General features: G+C 37.8%; 1 protein-coding gene across 3 annotated transcripts in view; it reads left to right on the top strand.

Moving 5' to 3' along the window:
• LOC133659854 (raftlin-like) overlaps nucleotides 1-20,776 on the top strand; it is a 343,132-nt gene that overhangs the window by 263,080 nt on the left and 59,276 nt on the right. The window lies entirely within an intron of this gene.

The raw sequence follows: 20,776 nt of genomic DNA, 5'->3' as shown, positions 1-20,776 counted from the left end.
GCTCCAGATTACATCTGTCGTCAGCAAAGGTTTGCTGTTAAAATGGATTTCTGTCCAATGTCGTTTAAAGGTGTGTGTGGCCGTTAGCTTGTCTATACTAAAGTATACGTGTGTGTGTGTTCTTGTACTTCTACCCTTTTTGAGACACCAACAAGGAAAAGTACACTGCAAAAACTGAAATCTAAGTAAGATTAAATATCTCAAATAAGGGTGATATTTGCTTATTTCCTGTCTAATAAGATAATTATTTTCACTAAGCAGATTTTATGTTAGTCTTTTGCTTGTTTTAAGGGTTTTGGTCCTAAATGATCTCAGTAAGATATTACAGCTTGTAGCTGAGATTTGATGACCTATATTGAGTAAAACATGCTTGAAACTAGAATATCAACTGATGCAAAGCTGTGTCATCAACACTCACAAGTATACAACTACCGTAATTTCCGGACTATAAGCCGCACCTGACTATAAGCCGCACCAGCTAAATTTAGGGGAAAATACAGATTGTTCCATATATAAGCCGCACCCGACTATAAGCCGCAGGGTTTTGATGTGTAATTACCGTAGTATATAGGGGTTCCTGCTACCATGGAGGGGATTGTCGGGACAGAGATGACTGTTTGGGAACGCAAAGCGTCCCATTTATTAACAATAAATCTTTCAATCATTCAATCAAACTTTCACATCTTTGACATGGAGAACAGCATTCATGCAGAGTACAAATAATACAACGGTGCAAAGTAATACAAAGTGCTCGCCTGTACGTTATCAAAATAACCAGCCTACCGGTATATGAAAAGTCAGTCTTTAATCATTGTGTCATCGTCTTCCTCCTGCGTACTAAAACCACTGAAATCCTCTTTGTCGGTGTCGGAGAAGAACGGGCCGTAAATAAGCCGCACCGTTGTATAAGCCGCAGGGACCAGAACGAGGGGAAAAAGTAGCGGCTTATAGTCCGGAAATTACGGTACTTTTTTTAAGTAATAATTTCTTATTTCAAGCATGAAAAAAAAAATCATGACTTTGACACAATTGTGTCTCTCATAATTAAAACAGATGACAGCCAAATGGACTTTGCTGTTTTATTTTCAATGAAACAATAGAAAACACGTACTCATATATTAGTACAGTTGGCACAGTACAGTAAACTGACAGTTAATATTTAAACATTTAACATGTGACATTTCTAACAATTTTGAACAGAAATAGTTCATGCACATTCAGATAAATTCCTCAAAATTACAATTTAAAAAAATGTTGGCCGGGGGCCTGGGCTGTATTATATGCACACTAATTGACTGAAAGAGCACGCACTTGGCGTGATGATGTCATGTTATCGACAGAAAAATGCGTTTTTAGACAATATGATTTGCCTGAGCAGCTAGGAGACCCCGAGAGTAACAAGCGGTTGCCTTTCCATTAAGAACAATAAATTATTTTTTAGTATAAGTTTGCTGGTTTCAAGAAATGTAATGCCGAGTGCATATCATTATGTCAAGATAATGGCACTAGCATTTACTTAATTTAAGAATATTTTTCAACATAGAGCAAAAAAGGTCTCTTTTTTTTTCTTTCTACCAAGAAAAGTGCTCTTATTAATGAGAATATTCTTATTTTAAGGTATTTTGGGGTTCATTGAGGTTAGAAAATTTTACTGGTTTTGGAAAGTCTTGACAAGCCGAATGTTCTTGTTCTATTGGCAGATAATTTTGCTTAGTTCAAATAAAATACCCCTCATTTTTGTATTTTTTTTTCTTGTTTTTGAACACTGACTTTTTGCAGTGTAGCTTCCATATGGCCAACATATGTAATAAAAAGTGTGTGTAAGAAATTGAAATGCGCCCCCTTTGGCCAAAATTAATTTAAAAAAACAAATCAATATGTATTTAGAGACATACTGTAATAACTTGAAATAAAATACATTTAAAAGATTAACTAAAAGCAATCTTTTTCCTCACAATGTGTCGACTTTTTTCTTATAAAATTGGGAACAATTTCTCATATTATTTCTGTTTCTGTAATATTTTCTTGTAGAATTACTACTTTTGTATGTAAAAATTATTACTTTTTCATGCAAAATGTTGACATTTGTCATATAAAATCCAACTTTTATCACAATATTGCCAATTTTTATTTTTATTTTTGTAAAATTGTGAAATTTTTTGTGTAGAATTATGACTTCTCATATGTTTGCCAATTTTACTATTATAATATTGCCAAAATTGTACAGTTTTCTTGTAAAATTGTGACTTTTGTCGAGTAAAATTACGACTCCTTTCATGAAATTGCCAAAATTTTAGACTTTTCTTGTAAAATTGCACAAATGTTCAGTTTTTCTTGTAACATTTTGACTTGCGTTGAGTAAAATGACGACTTTTATTATAATATTGCCAACATTCTAAGTTTTTCTGATGAAATTGTGACCTTTTTCTTGTGAAATTCCAACTCATTTTTCACAACAAGCTTTTTTTATATTTGCATAGTATGTATATATTATTAATGTTGTAAATACACATCTTTATACATCTAGAAAGGGTGGTCATAAAGAGGTAGGCATTTTTCGGAGGTCTCAAGAAGGTAACAAATACAAGAATGTGTGTGTGTGTGTGTGTGTGTGTGTGCGTGTGTGTGTGTGTGTGTTCTTGTATTTCTGCCCTTCTTGAGACACCAACAAGGAAAAGTAGCTTCCATACGACCAACATGTGTAATAAAAAGTGTGTGTAAGAAAATGAAATGCGCCCCTTTTGGCCAAAATTTATTAAAAAAAACAAGTAAATATGTATTTAGAGACATACTGTAATAACTTGAAATAAAATAAAATAAACTAAAAGCAATCTTTTTCTCACAATGTGTCGACTTTTTTCTTATAAAATTGGGAGACATTTCTCATATTCTTTATATTTCTGTAATATTGCAATATTTCCTCGTAGAATTATTACTTTTGTATGTAAAAATTATTACTTTATAATGCAAAATGTTGACATTTGTCATATAAAATTAAACTTTTATCACAATATTGCCAATTTTTTAATTAATTTTTTGTAAAATTGTGACATTTTTGGTCAATTTTACTATTACAATATTGCCAAAATGTTAGTTTTCTTGTAAAATTGTGACTTTTGTTGAGTAAAGTTACGACTCCTTTCATAAAATTGCCAAAAGTTTAGGCTTTTCTTGTAAAATTGCACAAATGTTCAGTTTTTCTTGTAACATTTTGACTTGCGTTGAGTAAAATGATGACTTTTATTATAATACTGCCAAAATTCTCAGTTTTTCTTGTGAAATGGTGACCTTTTTCTTGTGAAATTCCAACTCATTTTTCACAACAAGCTTTTTTTATATTTACATAGTATGTATATATTATTAATGTTGTAAATACAAATCTTTTATATATCCAGAAAGGGTGGTCATAAAGAGGGAGGCATTTTTCGGAGGTCTCAAGAAGGTAACAAATACAAGAATGTGTGTGTGTGTGTGTGTGTGTGCTTGTGTGTGTGTGTGTGTGAGTGCGCGTGCACACAGATGCTATCTTGGTAATTGAATTTAGACTTCCCCAAGTGTGAAAAGACATTTTCTTGGTGCCTTTGATGGTCTGGTCCTGCACTGCCTGACTTAACGAGCTAATGGAGGTCTCCGTCCAATCAGCTGCTCACGTTGCGAGTGAAGCAGACGAACGGTCAAGTGTGTTTACACGCTAAAGTCAGCTTCTACCCGCACACGTTCTCTTCTGCCTCCGATTAAGATGTCAGAGAAGGCTTTTTCCTCCCCCCCTCCCCCCCGAGCTGCATCTACATAATCCCTCCTACTCCTCATTCTAAATACAATTCAGGAAGATTTGTTTACTTGCGTTCACCTTGGAGGTTGTCCATCATGGACATATCTCCGACAATGGGCTATTTCGAGCGAACAAGCTCGATTAAAGGCCTACTGAAATGAATTTTTTTTATTTAAACGGGGATAGCAGATCTATTCTATGTGTCATACTTGATCATTTCGCGATATTGCCATATTTTTGCTGAAAGGATTTAGTATAGAACAACGACGATAAAGATTGCAACTTTTGGTATCTGATAAAAAAAAGGCTTGCACCTACCGGAAGTAGCGTGACGTAGTCAGTTGAACATATACGCAAAGTTCCCTATTGTTTACAATGATGGCCGCATGAAGTGAGAGAGATTCGGACCGAGAAAGCGACAATTTCCCCATTAATTTGAGCGAGGATGAAAGATTTGTGGATGAGTAAAGTGCAAGTGAAGGACTAGTGGGGAGTTGAAGCTATTCAGATAGGGAAGATGCTGTGAGAGCCGGGGGTGACCTGATATTCAGCTGGGAATGACTACAACAGTAAATAAACACAAGACATATATATACTCTATTAGCCACAACACAAAATCCTGCATAAAAACACCTGCGTGTTTGTTATGCTAGCTCCTAGCTCCTCTGCTAGCTCCTAGCTCCATAGAACACGCCAATACAATTCAAACACCTGATCAACACACACCATCACTCAGCCCAAAAGACCGTTTACCTAACCCAAGGTTCATAAAGCTTATATATTTTTAAAAAGTTACGTACGTGACGCGCACATACGGTCAAGTTATCGAATGTTTAGCAGCCAAGGCTGCATACTCACGGTACCTGATATTCAGCTGGGAATGACTACAACAGTAAATAAACACAAGACATATATATACTCTATTAGCCACAACACAACCAGGCTTATATTTAATATGCCACAAATTAATCCTGCATAATAACACCTGCGTGTTTGTTATGCTAGCTCCTAGCTCCTCTGCTAGCTCCTAGCTCCATAGAACACGCCAATACAATTCAAACACCTGATCAACACACACAATCACTCAGCCCAAAAGACCGTTCACCTAACCCAAGGTTCATAAAGCTTATATATTTTTAAAAAGTTACGTACGTGACGCGCACATACGGTCAAGCTATCAAATGTTTAGCAGCCAAGGCTGCATACTCACGGTACCTGATATTCAGCTGGGAATGACTACAACAGTAAATAAACACAAGACATATATTTACTCTATTAGCCACAACACAACCAGGCTTATATTTAATATGCCACAAATTAATCCTGCATAATAACACCTGCGTGTTTGTTATGCTAGCTCCTAGCTCCTCTGCTATCTCCTAGCTCCATAGAACACGCCAATACAATTCAAACACCTGATCAACACACACAATCACTCAGCCCAAAAGACCGTTCACCTAACCCAAGGTTCATAAAGCTTATATATTTTTAAAAAGTTACGTACGTGACGCGCACGTAGGTACGGTATGTGTTATGCTAGCTCCTCTGCTAGCTCCTAGCTCCATAGAACACGCCAATACAATTCAAACACATGATCAACACACACAATCACTCAGCCCAAAAGACCGTTCACCTAACCCAAGGTTCATAAAGCTTATATATTTTAAAAAAGTTACGTACATACGCAAAAAAAAGCCAAAGCTGCATACTCACAGTAGCACGTCTGCGTCTTTGTCATCCAAATCAAAGTAATCCTGGTAAGAGTCTGTGTTGTCCCAGTTCTCTACAGGCGTCTGTGTATCCAAATCAAAAGTCCTCCTGGTTAGAGTCTCTGTTATCCGAGTTCTTCCATCTTGACTGCATCTTTCGGGAATGTAAACAAAGAAGCGCCGGCTGTGTACTGTTGTGGCTGACTACGTTCGAAAAATACGTCCATTTCGCACCGACAACTTTCTTCTTTGCTTGCTTGGCTTCCTTCTCCATAATGCAATGAACATGATTGAAACAGATTCACGGACACAGATGTCCAGAATACTGTGGAATTATGAAATGAAAACAGAGCTTTTTCGTATCGGCTTCAATGTGGAAGGCATACCCGTGTTCGCCGGGCTACGTCACGCGCATACGTCATCCTCAGAGGCGTTTCGAACCGGAAGTTTAGCGGCAAATTTAAAATGTCACTTTATAAGTTAACCCGGCCGTATTGGCATGTGTTATAATGTTAAGATTTCATCATTGATATATAAACTATCAGACTGCGTGGTCGGTAGTAGTGGCTTTCAGTAGGCCTTTAAGTCTTTACTTCACCGATCGCAGCCTGAGATGAGTTTGTGTTCATTGTATTAACGACGTTATTTAATAACGTTAACGCCTTTGGTAACAAATTGTCTAATTACCCTATATTCCGGACTACAGAGCGCACCAGTATATAAGCCGCACCCACTAACATCTTAGAAGAACAAAATATTGTTCCATATATCAGTGTTTTTCCACCTTTTTTGAGCCAAGGCATATTTTTTTCATTAAAAAAAATACGGAGGCACACCACCAGCAGAAAAGTTTAAAAAATGAAACTCCACCAGGTTGTCGTGCCTTATTTTGAGTTTGTTGTTGTTTCCTGTGTGTAGTGCTTTAGTTCCTGTCTTGCGCTGCTATTTTGGTGACCCTTCCTGTTTTGTTGGTGTTCTCCTGTAGCAGCTTCCTGCCTTCCTCTGAGTGCTATTGCCCGCACCTGCTTTGTTTTCGCAATCAAGACTATTTAAGTTGTGCGTACGCTACCCTTCTTTGCGGGGACATTGTTGATTGTCATGTCATGTGCTTTGTGGACGCCGTCTTTGCTCCACATGCTGTAAGTTTTTGCTGTCGTCCAGCATTCTGTTATTGTTGACTTTGTAGCCAGTTCAGTTTTACTTTTGTTTGCTATGCTTCAGTGCCTTTTTCTAGCGGGGCTTGCCTTTTGTTAATTCTTGGTTTAAGCCAGGGGTGTCCAAAGTGCGGCCCGGGGGCCATTTGTGGCCCGCAGCTAATTGTTTACCGGCCCGCCACACATTCTGCAAAAATTGATAATATTGCAAACATTTAAAAAAACATTTTAAAAAAGTGGAATGAGGTGAAATCTAACAAGAAAAAGTTGCAATGTTGACACAATAATAATAATAATAATAATATCTGGGATTTATATAGCGCTTTTCTAAGTACCCAAAGTCGCTTTACATGTTAAAAACCCATCATTCATTCACACCTGGTGGTGGTAAGCTACTTTCGTAGCCACAGCTGCCCTGGGGTAGACTGACGGAAGCATGGCTGCCAATTTGCGCCTACGGCCCCTCCGACCACCACCTATCATTCATTCAACATTCATTCACCGGTGTGAGCGGCACCGGGGGCAAGGGTGAAGTGTCCTGCCCAAGGACACAACGGCATGGTAAGAGGCGGGGAGCGAACCTGCAACCCTCAGGTTTCTGACACGGGCGCTCTACCCACTACGCCAGGAGTCACCAACCTTTTTGAAACCAAGAGCTACTTCTTGGGTACTGATTAATGCGAAGGGCTACCAGTTTGATACACACTTAAATAAATTGCCAGAAATAGCCAATTTGCTCAATTTACCTTTAACTCTGTTATTATTAATAATTAATGATATTTATCTTTGTGGAAACACTGATCATCTTAATGATTTCTCACAATAAATATATATAGAAACAGATAAATATCAATATGCAACACTTTATTTTTATATTTTCTCTAAGTGCACATTTTTCAAATTGAACATTTTCAAATGATCACTTCTAACAGTCTTGTGAAATCACAATATCCCATTTTAACTAGCTAGCCACTAACATTTAAAAAAAAATCATGAATTACTTTGCACCATGTTTGTACAAATAATAACTCATGTAAAATACAAAAGTCAACTCTCAAATTTTTAAATAAATCATGTCACACTTTGAACTGGACACCAAATCTGTTATCTGTTTCTTTGTCAGTTAGTGAAGACCAAGTCTTTAAAATATTTTCTTGGATTTTCAAATTCTATTTGAGTTTTGTCTCTCTTAGAATAAAAAATGTTGAGCAAAGCGAGACCATCTTGCTAGTAAATAAATCAAATTTAAAAAATAGAGGCAGCTCACTGGTAAGTGCTGCTATTTGAGCTAATTTTAGAACAGGCCAGCGGGCTACTCATCTGGTCCTTACGGGCTATCTGGTGCCCGCGGGCACCGCGTTGGTGACCCCTGCACTACGCCATGCAGGCTGTTTTTTTTCTTTTGTCTTTGTTTATTTTTCTTTTTTTTTGCCATTGCTAAAAAAAAAAAAAAGACTAAAAATCTATGTTATAATGAATTATTACTTAAAAAATATCACTTTAAAATGTTTTATGTGGAAAAAATATTGCAAATATTGTGTGGTTGCCATATAAAAACATCAAAGTTTTATTTGACAAAAGAGCATAAACAAACGACAGATATATCTGAAGTTGATCTCGTAATTTAAGTGTTAAAAGTAAAAAAAAAACTAATAAAAATGTATCACTGTATGAGTGGGGGACCTTTTGGATCCCAAATATATTTAGTAGGATTTTATTTAACTTTTCACTGTGATTACTCAAAAATATTAAAGAATTAAAATCAATGGTGTCCTGCATTATTGATCTTTTAAGGCTCTATTACTAAATACTGCATATTTCAGTTTTACTATAAAAAACAAAGTTGTCTTTGACAGAAAACCTTTTTTTTTTTTACTTTATATCAACCTCAAGTTGATAGAGATTTACTGTAAGCGTTAAATTTAAAAAAATAATAATAATTTGACTTATTTTTAACAGTTTAATGACTGAGACCCTTTATAGTCCCCGGGAGCCCTAAAGGTTAAAAAAAAAAAAAAAATCCATATATTTTGTTAAGGTTTGAAAATGAAAAATATCAAAATGGCCCCCGCATGCTTACATTTTTCCGTGTACGGCCCTCAGTGGAAAAAGTTTGGACACCCCCGGTTTAAGCGTTACTTACCTTTTTACCTGCACGCTGTCTCCCGCTGTGCTCTGCATATTGGGATCACGACAAACCATCCTCGACGCGTTCCGACTTCTACAAAGCAATGAACTACCTGCTGCCACCTACTGATATGGAGTAGATTCACCACAGCACAGGCACTAGACCAGTGTTTTTCAACCTTTTTTTGAGCCAAGGCACATTTTTTGCGTTGATAAAATGCGGAGGCAAACCACCAGCAGAAAACATTAAAAAACTAAACTCAGTTGAGAGTAAAAAGTCGTTGTCGCAATTGTTGGGTATGACTTTAAACCATAACCAAGCATGCATCAATATAGCTCTTGTCTCAAAGTAGGTGTATTGTCACCACCTGTCAAATCACGCCGTGACTTATTTTGAGTTTTTTGCGGTTTTCCTGAGTGCAGTGTTTTAGTTCTTGTCTTGCGCTCCTATTTTGGTGGCTTTATCTCTTTTTTTGGTATTTTCCTGTAGCCGTTTCATGTCTTCCTTTGAGCGATATTTCCCGCATCTACTTTGTTTTAGCAATCAAGAATATTTCAGTTGTTTTTATCCTTCTTTGTGGGGACATTGTTAATTGTCATGTCATGTTCGGATGTACATTGCTCCACAGTAAGTCTTTGCTGTCGTCCAGCATTCTGTTTTTGTTTACTTTGTAGCCAGTTCAGTTGTAGTTTCGTTCTGCATAGCCTTCCATAAGCTTTAATGCCTTTTCTTAGGGACACTCACCTTTTGTTTATTTTTGGTTTAAGCATTAGACACATTTTTTACCTGCACGCCGCCTCCTGCTGTTTCCGACATCTACAAAGCAATTAGCTACCTGCTACCACCTACTGATATGGAAGAGTATTACACGGTTACTCTGCCGAGCTCTAGACAGCACCGACACTCAACAACAACACATCATTTGCAGACTATAATTACTGGTTTGCAAAAAATATTTTTAATCCAAATAGGTGAAATTAGATAATCTTCCACGGCACACCAGACTGTATCTCACGGCACACTAGTGTGCCACGGCACAGTTGTTGAAAAACACTGCACTAAACAACGGCCCATTATTATGATTATTGATTTGCCAAAAAATATTTTTTGGACAAATTAGGTGAAGTTGCATAGTTTCCCACGGCACACCAGACAATATCTCACGGTAGTGTGCCGCGGCACAGTGGTTAAAAATCACTGCCATGTATTATCCGCAGATATATACGTTGTGAAGTGAGCTATAAATGTTTATTTACGTACCTTAATTGTTTTCAAACGGTGTCTGTAACACGGCAGTAAAACGGAAGTAAGTAATAATAATAATAATAGATTTTATTTGTAAAAAAGCACTTTACATTGAGTAAACAACCTCAAAGTGCTAGTGTATTGAAAAAAAAAAAAAAAAAAAGATAATAAAAAATAAATAAAAATAACAACTAGAACAGCCAAATAGCTCAAACTAGTATGCATATATCTAAAAAAAAAAAAGGGTTTTTTAAAAAGAAGGGTTTTTAAGCCTTTTTTAAAAGCCTCCACAGTCTGTGGTGCCCTCAGGTGGTCAGGGAGAGCGTTCCACAGACTGAGAGCGGCGGAGCAGAAAGCCCGGTCTCCCATTGTTCGTAGCTTTGTCATCGTCATGGACCCACTAGCTGCGCAAGCTAGCTCTCCAATCGGCTAAACAGACTCAATAACTCCACGGTGACGTTTTGGTGGATTTACTGAGGAATTTGTGAAACTAAAACAATACAAAAAGAATGCCATTGTAAGTTAATAATACTAACAGACACTTGTGTTAGCATATTAGCTAATGCTAACATTGCAAGCTTGATTACATTACGATTGCACGTATAAATACGCATGAAAACACTCCTACGGTTTAGTAAGTAAGAATTGTTTTAGATACCGTAATTTCCGGACTATAAGCCGCTACTTTTTCCCCTCGTTCTGGTCCCTGCGGCTTATACAAGGGTGCGGCTTATTTACGGCCTGTTCTTCTCCGACACCGACGAAGAGGATTTCGGTGGTTTTAGTACGCAGGAGGAAAACGATGACACAATGATTAAAGACTGACTTTTCATATACCGGTAGGCTGGTTATTTTGATAACGTACAGGCGAGCACTTTGTATTACTTTGCACCGTTGTATTATTTGTACTCTGCACGAATGCTGTTCGTCATGTCAAAGATGTGAACGTTTGATTGAATAATTGAAAGTTTTATTGTTAATAAATGGGACGCTTTGCGTTCCCAAACAGTCATCTCTGTCCCGTCAATCCCCTCCGTGGTAGCAGGAACCCCTATATACTACGGTAATTACACATCAAAACCCTGCGGCTTATAGTCGGGTGCGGCTTATATATGGAGCAATCTGTATTTTCCCCTAAATTTAGCTGGTGCGGCTTATAGTCAGGTGCGGCTTATAGTCCGGAAATTACGGTATATTGTAAAACGTACGAACGTTGCTTGGACTGATTAATCAAAACTCCTTTCAAGCAGAAACGTTATGAACGGCTAGAAGATGGAACGGCACTTCTACTTCCGGTTGAAAGCTCAGTCTAAACAGAAGGGCTGGGCAGCAGTGAGAGAACTTGTCCAAAAGATGGCGCCCATAGCACAGTCGTCACCACACCTCTTCAGTGTATTTGCTTGTTTTTAGTTTTTTTTTCAAACGTGTTAGCATATTAGCAAATGCCAACAACGCTAGCTACATTACATTACGATAGCAAGTACAAAATATGCATGAAAACACTCCTACCGACATCACACATGGGTACGGTTTAGTAAGTACGAATTGTTTTAGTTGTATTGTAAAACTTACAAACGTTGCTTAGAGTGATAAATGAAGAATCCTTTTCAGCAGAAAACGCTACGGACGGTTTTTTTTTATTTTCGGTTTGAGGCAAAACGGGATGTACGTTTTCAACTCGCAGCACCTGCAGTGAGCGAGCTCGTTCAAAAGGTGGCGCCAAAGCACAAACAATAACACACCGTTTCAGTTCTCAGCGTGTGTTTAACGAAAACTATTGAACACAAAACAGTATGGCAATTAGCAAAAAATTTAATCCATAAATTAGCTGAGCCGTTGTATAAGTCGCAGGAATCAAAGTGTAGGTAAAAAGTAGCGGTTTATAGTCTGGAATTTACGGTAATTAACTTTTATGTACGTTACAACACCGTTACTGATACGTTTGATGTAACGTGGCACGCTACTTTTGATGTGGGGGTTTATGTCAACAAGACGGTGTCAGAACCGCAGGAAGTAACTTTTTACTAATGAAAGCAACAACCACACTAAAATTAACTTGATGTCCATTAGAGGGCAACATCACACAGCAAACAACATGGAGGTCTACGTTTACACTGCAGGGTCGGATGTCCAATTCCAATTTTTTTTGTCAAATTCGATCTTTTTAGTGGCCGTTAACATTACAACGAAAGAAGGTGATTTGTAATGTGAATGCAATCCGACCCGTACACAAACATGACATTGTGACGACACACGGAAGTAAACATGGCTTCAGCTCCAGTCGGTCTCAGTACTGACGCATTTGTGGCAATTTCAAGGATTTTGTTCCATCAAAGTCAACATTTTCTGAACCCAATTATTGTAGAAGATTAAAAAGGAAGAGGACAAGTATTTTGGCTGTTTTACGGGATATTTGGGTTCAATTTAATTTGTAAATAAAAACAGAATACAGTGATTTGCAAATCCTTTTCGACTTATATTCAATTGAATAGACTGCAAAGACAAGATATTTAATGTTCAAACTGAGAAACTATTTTTTTTTTGCAAATAATCATTAACTTAGAATTTAATGGCAGCAACACTTTGGCACAGGGGCATTTTTACCACTGTGTTACATGGCCTTTCCTTTAAACCAGGGCCGGCCCGTGGCATAGGCCGTATAGGCAAATGCTAAGGGCGCCGTCCATCAGGGGGCGCCACGCCAGTAACACAAATGTTGGAGAAAAAAAAAAAAGAAAAAAAGTTGGTACTATTATTTCTAAATACAAAAAATAATCCCACATCAATTAAAATGCAAAGTAAAGCCTATTCAATAGAAATATTATTTGTTACAACATTACGCCCCCCCAACCCCCCGCACGGTGCGCCCCCTCCCTTCCCGTATCATGACTCTTACCACATCAAAAAATCAACACAAGATGTCAAAACGGCCAAAACTGTCAGGTGCCCAGGGAAGAGAAAAGAAGAGGAGAAACGAGAAAAAGACAGAGGTAGCAGGTAGGTAACGTTAGCCTACATGAAATTATTTGTCTGTTACAGAATGTGATAGTAATCTGGCTTTAGCATTAAGCTAATGTTACATGATTCGGCAATTGCTAATCAATAAATAGCTAGTTCTGTTTTAACGTCGGGTTAATATTGTGGAGGGGGCTAAATTGTTATGGAAAATAATAATGTAACGTTAGGTAATTACAGTACTCCCTGGTGTACATTTATAAATAGTTGATTTATATAGGCTAGTAAGGTAAAGTTTTGTACCTGACAAGTTTCGGCTATCTTGCTTCTGCAGCCTTCTTCGAAACTTGTCAGGTACAAAACTTTACCTTACTAGCCTATATAAATCAACTATTTATAAATACACATTAGTAGGCTAAATGAACCTCTTTAACATATCCCTGGTGTACAGTAATTTGTAAGTCATTCTAGTTAATGCAATATTAAAAAGCACAAATAGAGAACTCTGTAGGATCCCCTTTTTTTGTAATATAGTTGTTAAAGTCATACTGGTTTGATATCTTGTTTTGTGCAGTGCCTTATTTACAGTATATTGTATTTTTAATTTATTTTATGCAACTTGTTGACACGTTTTATTTTGTGTTTATGTATGTAAAAAATATTGTATTTCTGTTAATTTTTTATTTTTTGTATTCATTTATTTATTCATATTTTTTTTTATCTTGTTAACTATTCTGATTGTTAATTTGCTTTCTTTAAGTAAAAAAAAAAAGGTCAAAGACAAAGCTATTCGGTTTCTTGTGAGTACCGTATTTTCCGCACCATAAGCCGCACCTAAAAACCACAATTTTTCTCAAAAGCAGACAGTGCGGCTAATAACCCGGTGCGCCTTATATATGGATTAATATTCATATTTATTTTCATAAAGTTTAGGTCTCGCAACTACGGTAAACAGCCGCCATCTTTTTTCCCCGTAAAAGAGGAAGCGCTTCTTCTTCTACGGTAAGCAACCGCCCCCATAGAAGAGGAAGCGCTTCTTCTTCTACTGTAAGCAACCGCCAAGGTGAGCACCCGCCCCCGTAGAAGAAGAAGCGCGCGGATATTACGTTTCATTTCATTTGTGTGTATCTGTAAAGACAACAAAATGTCTCCTACTAAGAGACACGCGTACAAGGTTCCACTGACTTTTGATATTCATGTGAACCGCACTGTGGATACAAGGGGAACACGTACGGTGAATATTCGCACCACAGGGAATGAGAAGTCGTCCTACTGTGGTTCTAGCTTGCCATGCTAACGGCCAGAAACTTCCACCCACGGTGATATTCAAAAGGAAGACCTTGCCAAAAGAGAACTTTCCAGCCGGCGTCATCATAAAAGCTATCTCGAAGGGATGGATGGATGAAGAAAAGATGAGCGAGTGGTTGATAGACGTTTACGCGAAGACACCGGGTGACTTTTTTCACGCAGCGCCGTTCCTGTTGATCTACGACTGCATGCGCGTCCACATCACAGATGGTGTCAAAAAACAAGTGAAGCACACCGAAGAAGAATAATTCGAGGGATTTGTGGATGAGTAATAACTTCAGAAAGTGAGCTTTAAATGTTTATTTTGTGTGTTGTGTGACATTAACGTATGAGCAACGTTGAGTTATTGATGTTGCTATTGCTCTGCGCTATTTTGAGTGTTACTATTTTTGTGATTGCACATTTGTACATTACATTTTGGGAGTGAACAGAGTTGTTAGAACGCTGGTTTGTAATATATTATTAAAGTTTGACTGACCTATCTGACTGTTTTGTTGACATTCCCTTTAGCGTAGCGTAGGTGCGGCTAATAGCACGGGGCGGCTAATAGGTAAACAAAGTTTTGAAATATTCCGTTCATTAAACGTGCGGCTAATAACACGGGGCGCCTTATGGTGCGGAAAATACGGTATATACATTTCACTGCCGATGTGGGGGGGGCGCCACCTAAAATCTTGCCCTAGGGCGCCAGATTGGTTAGGGCCGGGCCTGCTTTTAACAACACTCAGTAAACGTTTGGGAACTGAGGAGACCAATTTTTTAATTTTTTCAGGTGGAATTCTTTCCCATTCTTGTTTGATGTACAGCTTAAGTTGTTCAACAGTCCGGGGGTCTCCGTTGTCGTATTTTAGGCTTCATAATGCGCCACACATTTTCAATGGGAGACAGGTCTGGACTACAGGCAGGCCAGTCTAGTACCCACACTCTTTTACTATGAAGCCACGCTGTTGTAACACGTGGCTTGGCATTGTCTTGCTGAAATAAGCAGGGGCGTCCATGATGACGTTGCTTGGATGGCAACATACGTTGCTCCAAAACCTGTATGTACCTTTCAGCATTAATGGCGCCTTCACAGATGTGTAAGTTACCCATGTCTTGGGCACTAATACACCCCCATACCATCACATATGCTGGCTTTTCAACTTTGCACCTATAACAATCCGGATGGTTCTTTTCCTCTTTGTTCCGGAGGACACGACGTCCACAGTTTCCAAAAACAATTTGAAATGTGGACTCGTCAGACCACAGAACACTTTTACACTTTGCATCAGTCCATCTTAGATGAGCTTGGGCCTAGCAAAGCCGGCTGCATTTCTGGGTGTTGTTGATAAATGGCTTTCGCTTTGCATAGTAGAGTTTTAACTTGCACTTAGAGATGTAGCGACAAACTGTAGTTACTGACAGTGGTTTTCTGAAGTGTTCCTGAGCCCATGTGGTGATATCCTTTACACACTGATGTTGTTTTTCGATGCAATACCGCCTGAGAAATTGAAGGTCACGGGCATTCAATGTTGTTTGTCAGGCTTGCTGCTTACGTGCAGTGATTTCTCCAGATTCTCTGAACCTTTTGATGATATTACGGACCTTAGATGGTGAAATCCCTAAATTCCTGGCAATAGCTCGTTGATAAATGTTGTTCTTAAACAATTTGCTCAGAAATTTGTTCACAAAATGGTGACCCTCGCCCCATCCTTGTTTGTGAATGACTGAGCATTTCATGGAAGCTGCTTTTATACCCAATCATGGCACCCACCTGTTCTCAATTAGCCTGTTCACCTGTGGGATGTTCCAAATAAGTGTTTGATGAGCATTCCTCAACCTTCTCAGTCTTTTTTGCCACTTCTGCCAGCTTTTTTGAAACAAGTTGCAGGCATCAAATTCCAAGTGAGCTAATATTTGCAAAAAAATAATACGTTTCTCAGTTGGAACATTAAATATCTTGTCTTTGCAGTCTATTCAATTGAATATAAGTTGAAAAGGAATTGCAAATCATTGTATTCTGTTTTTATTTACCATTTACACAACGTGCCAACTTCACTGGTTTTGGGTTTTGTAATTTTCACCTATTCTCCATTATTTTGTCACCGTCTATTTTGGGGAGTAATTATGACGCTTATTGCTTTTTGCCGACGTTCTGGTAAGATGAATGCGACCTGAGCACATTGAGGACACATCGCATATACTGTATATCACATTTATTTCCACATACGAAAGAGGTCTGGGTCGGTTATGAAAAATTTGCAATTGCACTGTTCACACTGACAAATACACACTACTACTACTACTACGAGGGAATAATGAGTAACAAATTGATGATTGAAGTGACAAGCTTGCAATCCTACAACGCCCCGTTTGTGGACAAGAAGATAGGACAGCCACAGACGCACACTCAATTTCTTTGCTAGGTAACACAAAACAGTGTAAAAATTCAACAGAGCTGCTGCTGCTCAGCTAACAAAGGCAGCTGTGCTAAAATTGTGCTTGCTGCGCGCTTATGCTGATGTTACATCTAACTTGGCAACAGGCACACACACTCTGCTCTCATGAAACGTCTCTCAACTGCATATGCCAGATATTTGAATTGTTTTTTTTCAAAGTAATGTAGTAATTGCTTTCCCTAGTAAGTAATTACATTAATTAAAGAGTAATTCCGAGAATAGAATTAATGACCTGTTTTAAGTTATTTGTCCACTGAAAGAAGAATTCAGTCAGCCATGTGGAATATTTACTTTATCTACTTTACACGTTCTGCGCCCGCCAAACGTCATAAACAACATTTGTTATGTAAGTTTCCCAACACTGATGTGCCGACCCAGACACACTAAAACGGAAGGATTGTTTTTCGAAGAGAAATGAAGAAAATGAAGTGTTATTTAATGATAAGAAAAGAGTAAATAAACAAAAAAAAGGTTAAACGGCGCCAGCAAACAGACACAAATAATACATGTCAGAGTGAGAAATATTTAACAGCGACAGAAAGTCTTTCAGCGAACTGATAGGAAAAGACAGCCTGCGGCGGAAGCGACGACGAGACAAAGTAACAAGATGAAAATGTCAGGCAGAGGAAAGAAAGAAAGCACCGACGTGGTGAGCAAGTGAAAGACTTTGATGGCCAGGAAAGGACACATTAGGGACAGATGGTCTCTGGACCGGCGGACACGTCTTCAAGGAGATGGTGGAACGTCCACAGCTGTGTTGGAGCAAGCACATGTCAGTCATTCATTCATTCAATATGTCCATCATTCATTGACAAATAAATCGATCATGCATTCATTCATGTATTATTTCAATGTTTTCCCCATTCATGTATTCATTCAATCATGCTATCAATCATTGACACACTCATCTACGTTTGTATTAATACATTCAACCATTCATGTTTTCATTAGTGTAATCATTATTAATTCAATCATTCTTGTATTCACTCAATTATCTGTTCATACATGCATTCAATCGTGCATGCATTCATTCACTCATTCATGTATTAGTTTCATAATGCATTCATTTGTGCTTGAATCTATTCATTCAATCATTTATTCATACATGTATTTAATCAAACATGCATTAATGCATTCATTCACATATTCATTTATGCATGTATGTGTGTATTCAGTAATCAATTAATTAATTTATGTATTGATCCACGCTTTCTTTCATGCATTCCCACATCCATTTTACTCATACATTCATGCATGCAATAAATCATTCATGTTTCATTCGTGTTTTAATGTATTCATTCATGCATTGATGTATTAATTCAATCATCTGTTCATACATGCATTCAATCATGCACACGTTAGTATTGTATTCAATCTTATACTGATTTCTTGATGCATTCATATATTCACTCATTCATACATTCACTCATGTATGCATTCATCCACGCATGTATTTATGTATTCATGAATTCAATAATTAATTAATATATTAATTCATGTATTGAACCATGCTTTCATTAATGTATTGCTTCAGAATTCATTTATACATCCATGCTTTCCGTTGACTCATTCATGCATGCATTTAATTATTGATGTTTTTATTAATGTATTAATTCAATAATTTATTCACTCATGCATTAATGTATTCATTCTATCACCCGTTCATACATGCATGCATTAATGTATTCATGCATATACGGATTTCTTGATGCAGTCATATATGCGCTCACTCAGTCATACATTCATTCATTAATGCATTCCCTGATTTATGCATGTCCATGCACATATTCATGCATTCAATAACTCAATCAATCAATCAATCAATCAATCAATGTTTATTTATATAGCCCTAAATCACAAGTGTCTCAAAGGGCTGTACAAGCCACAACGACATCCTCGGTACAGAGCCCACATACGGGCAAGGAAAACTCACCCCAGTGGGACGTCAATGTGAATGACTATGAGAAGCCTTGGAGAGGACCGCATATGTGGGTAAAACCCCCCCCTCTAGGGGAGACCGAAAGCAATGGATGTCGAGTGGGTCTGACATAATATTGTGAAAGTCCAACACATCAGCGAAAGTCCAGTCCATGGTGGGGCCAGCAGGAACCATCCCGAGCGGAGACGGGTCAGCAGCGTAGAGATGTCCCCATCCGATGAACAGGCTAGCGGTCCACCCCGGGTTGAGAGCAGAGTAGAAAAGAAAAGAAAAGAAACGGCAGATCAACTGGTCTAAAAAGGGAGTCTATTTAAAGGCTAGAGTATACAAATGAGTTTTAAGATGAGACTTAAATGCTTCTACTGAGGTAGCATCTCTAACTTTTGCCGGGAGGGCATTCCATAGTATTGGAGCCCGAATAAAAAACGCTCTATAGCCCGCAGACTTTTTTTGGGCTCTGGGAATCACTAATAAGCCGGAGTTCTTTGAACGCAGATTTCTTGCCGGGACATATGGTACAATACAATCGTCAAGATAGGCAGGAGCTTGACCGTGTAGTATTTTATACGTAAGTAGTAAAACCTTAAAGTCGCATCTTAGGTGCACAGGAAGCCAGTGCAAGTGAGCCAATATAGGCGTAATATGATCAAACTTTCTTGTTTTTGTCAAAAGTCTAGCAGCCGCATTTTGTACCATCTGTAATCTTTTAATGCTAGACATAGGGAGACCCGAAAATAAAACGTTACAGTAATCGAGACGAGATGTAACGAACGCATGGATAATGATCTCAGCATCGTTTGTGGACAAAATGGAACGTATTTTAGGGATATTACGGAGATGAAAGAAGGCCGTTTTAGTAACACTCTTAATGTGTGACTCAAACGAGAGAGTTGGGTCGAAGATAATACCCAGATTCTTTACCGAGTCGCCTTGTTTAATTGTTTGGTTGTCAAATGTTAAGGTGGTATTATTAAATAGATGTCGGTGTCGAGCAGGACCGATAATCAGCATTTCCGTTTTCTTAGCGTTGAGTTGCAAAAAGTTAGCGGACATCCATTGTTTAATTTAATTAAGACACGCCTCCAGCTGACTACAATCCGGCGTGTTGGTCAGCTTTAGGGGCATGTAGAGTTGGGTGTCATCAGCATAACAGTGAAAGCTAACACCGTATTTACGTATGATGTCACCTAGCGGCAGCATGTAAATACTAAAGAGTGCAGGGCCAAGAACCGAACCCTGGGGAACTCCGCACGTTACCTTAACATAGTCCGAGGTCACATTGTTATGGGAGACACACTGCATCCTGTCAGTAAGATAAGAGTTAAACCAAGACAAGGCTAAGTCTGACATCCCAATACGCGTTTTGATACGCTCTAATAAAATATTATGATCAACAGTATCGAATAACTAATGAATTAATGTCTTCATTTATGTATTGATCCATGCTTTCATTCAGGCATTCACTCAGGCATTCGTTCATTTGACTCATTCATCCATTCATGCATTCATTCATGTATTGATCCAAGCTTTCATTCATGCATTCATTCAGCATTCATGTATGCATTCATTTTGCTCATACATTAAAATATACATTTATGTAATGATCCATTCTTTCATTCATGCATTCCTACATCCATTTTACTCATACATTCATGCACGCAATAAATAATTCATGTTTCATTCATTTATTAATTAATGTATTCACTCATGCATTGATGTATTCATTCAATCATCCATTCATACATGCATTCAATCATGCACGTATTTGTAAAGTATTCAATCATATACTGATTTATTGATGCATTCATATATTCACTCATTCATACATCCACTCATGTATGCATTCATCCACGCATGTATTTATGTATTCATGCGTTCCATAATTAATTAATACATTAAATCATGTATTGAACCATGCTTTCATTAATGTATTCCTTCAGAATTCATTTATACATCCATGCTTTCTATTTACTCATTCATGCATGCATTTAATTATTGATGTTTTTATTAATGTATTAATTCAATAATTTATTCACTCATGCATTAATGTATTCATTCTATCACCCGTTCATACATGCATGCATTAATGTATTCATGCATATACGGATTTCTTGATGCAGTCATATGT

Source organism: Entelurus aequoreus, linkage group LG11, assembly GCF_033978785.1.
Source record: "Entelurus aequoreus isolate RoL-2023_Sb linkage group LG11, RoL_Eaeq_v1.1, whole genome shotgun sequence".
Classification (NCBI taxonomy): Eukaryota; Metazoa; Chordata; class Actinopteri; order Syngnathiformes; family Syngnathidae; genus Entelurus; species Entelurus aequoreus.
The sequence above is the reverse complement of the archived record's forward strand: the minus strand, read 5'-3'. Positions and strand labels throughout refer to the sequence as shown.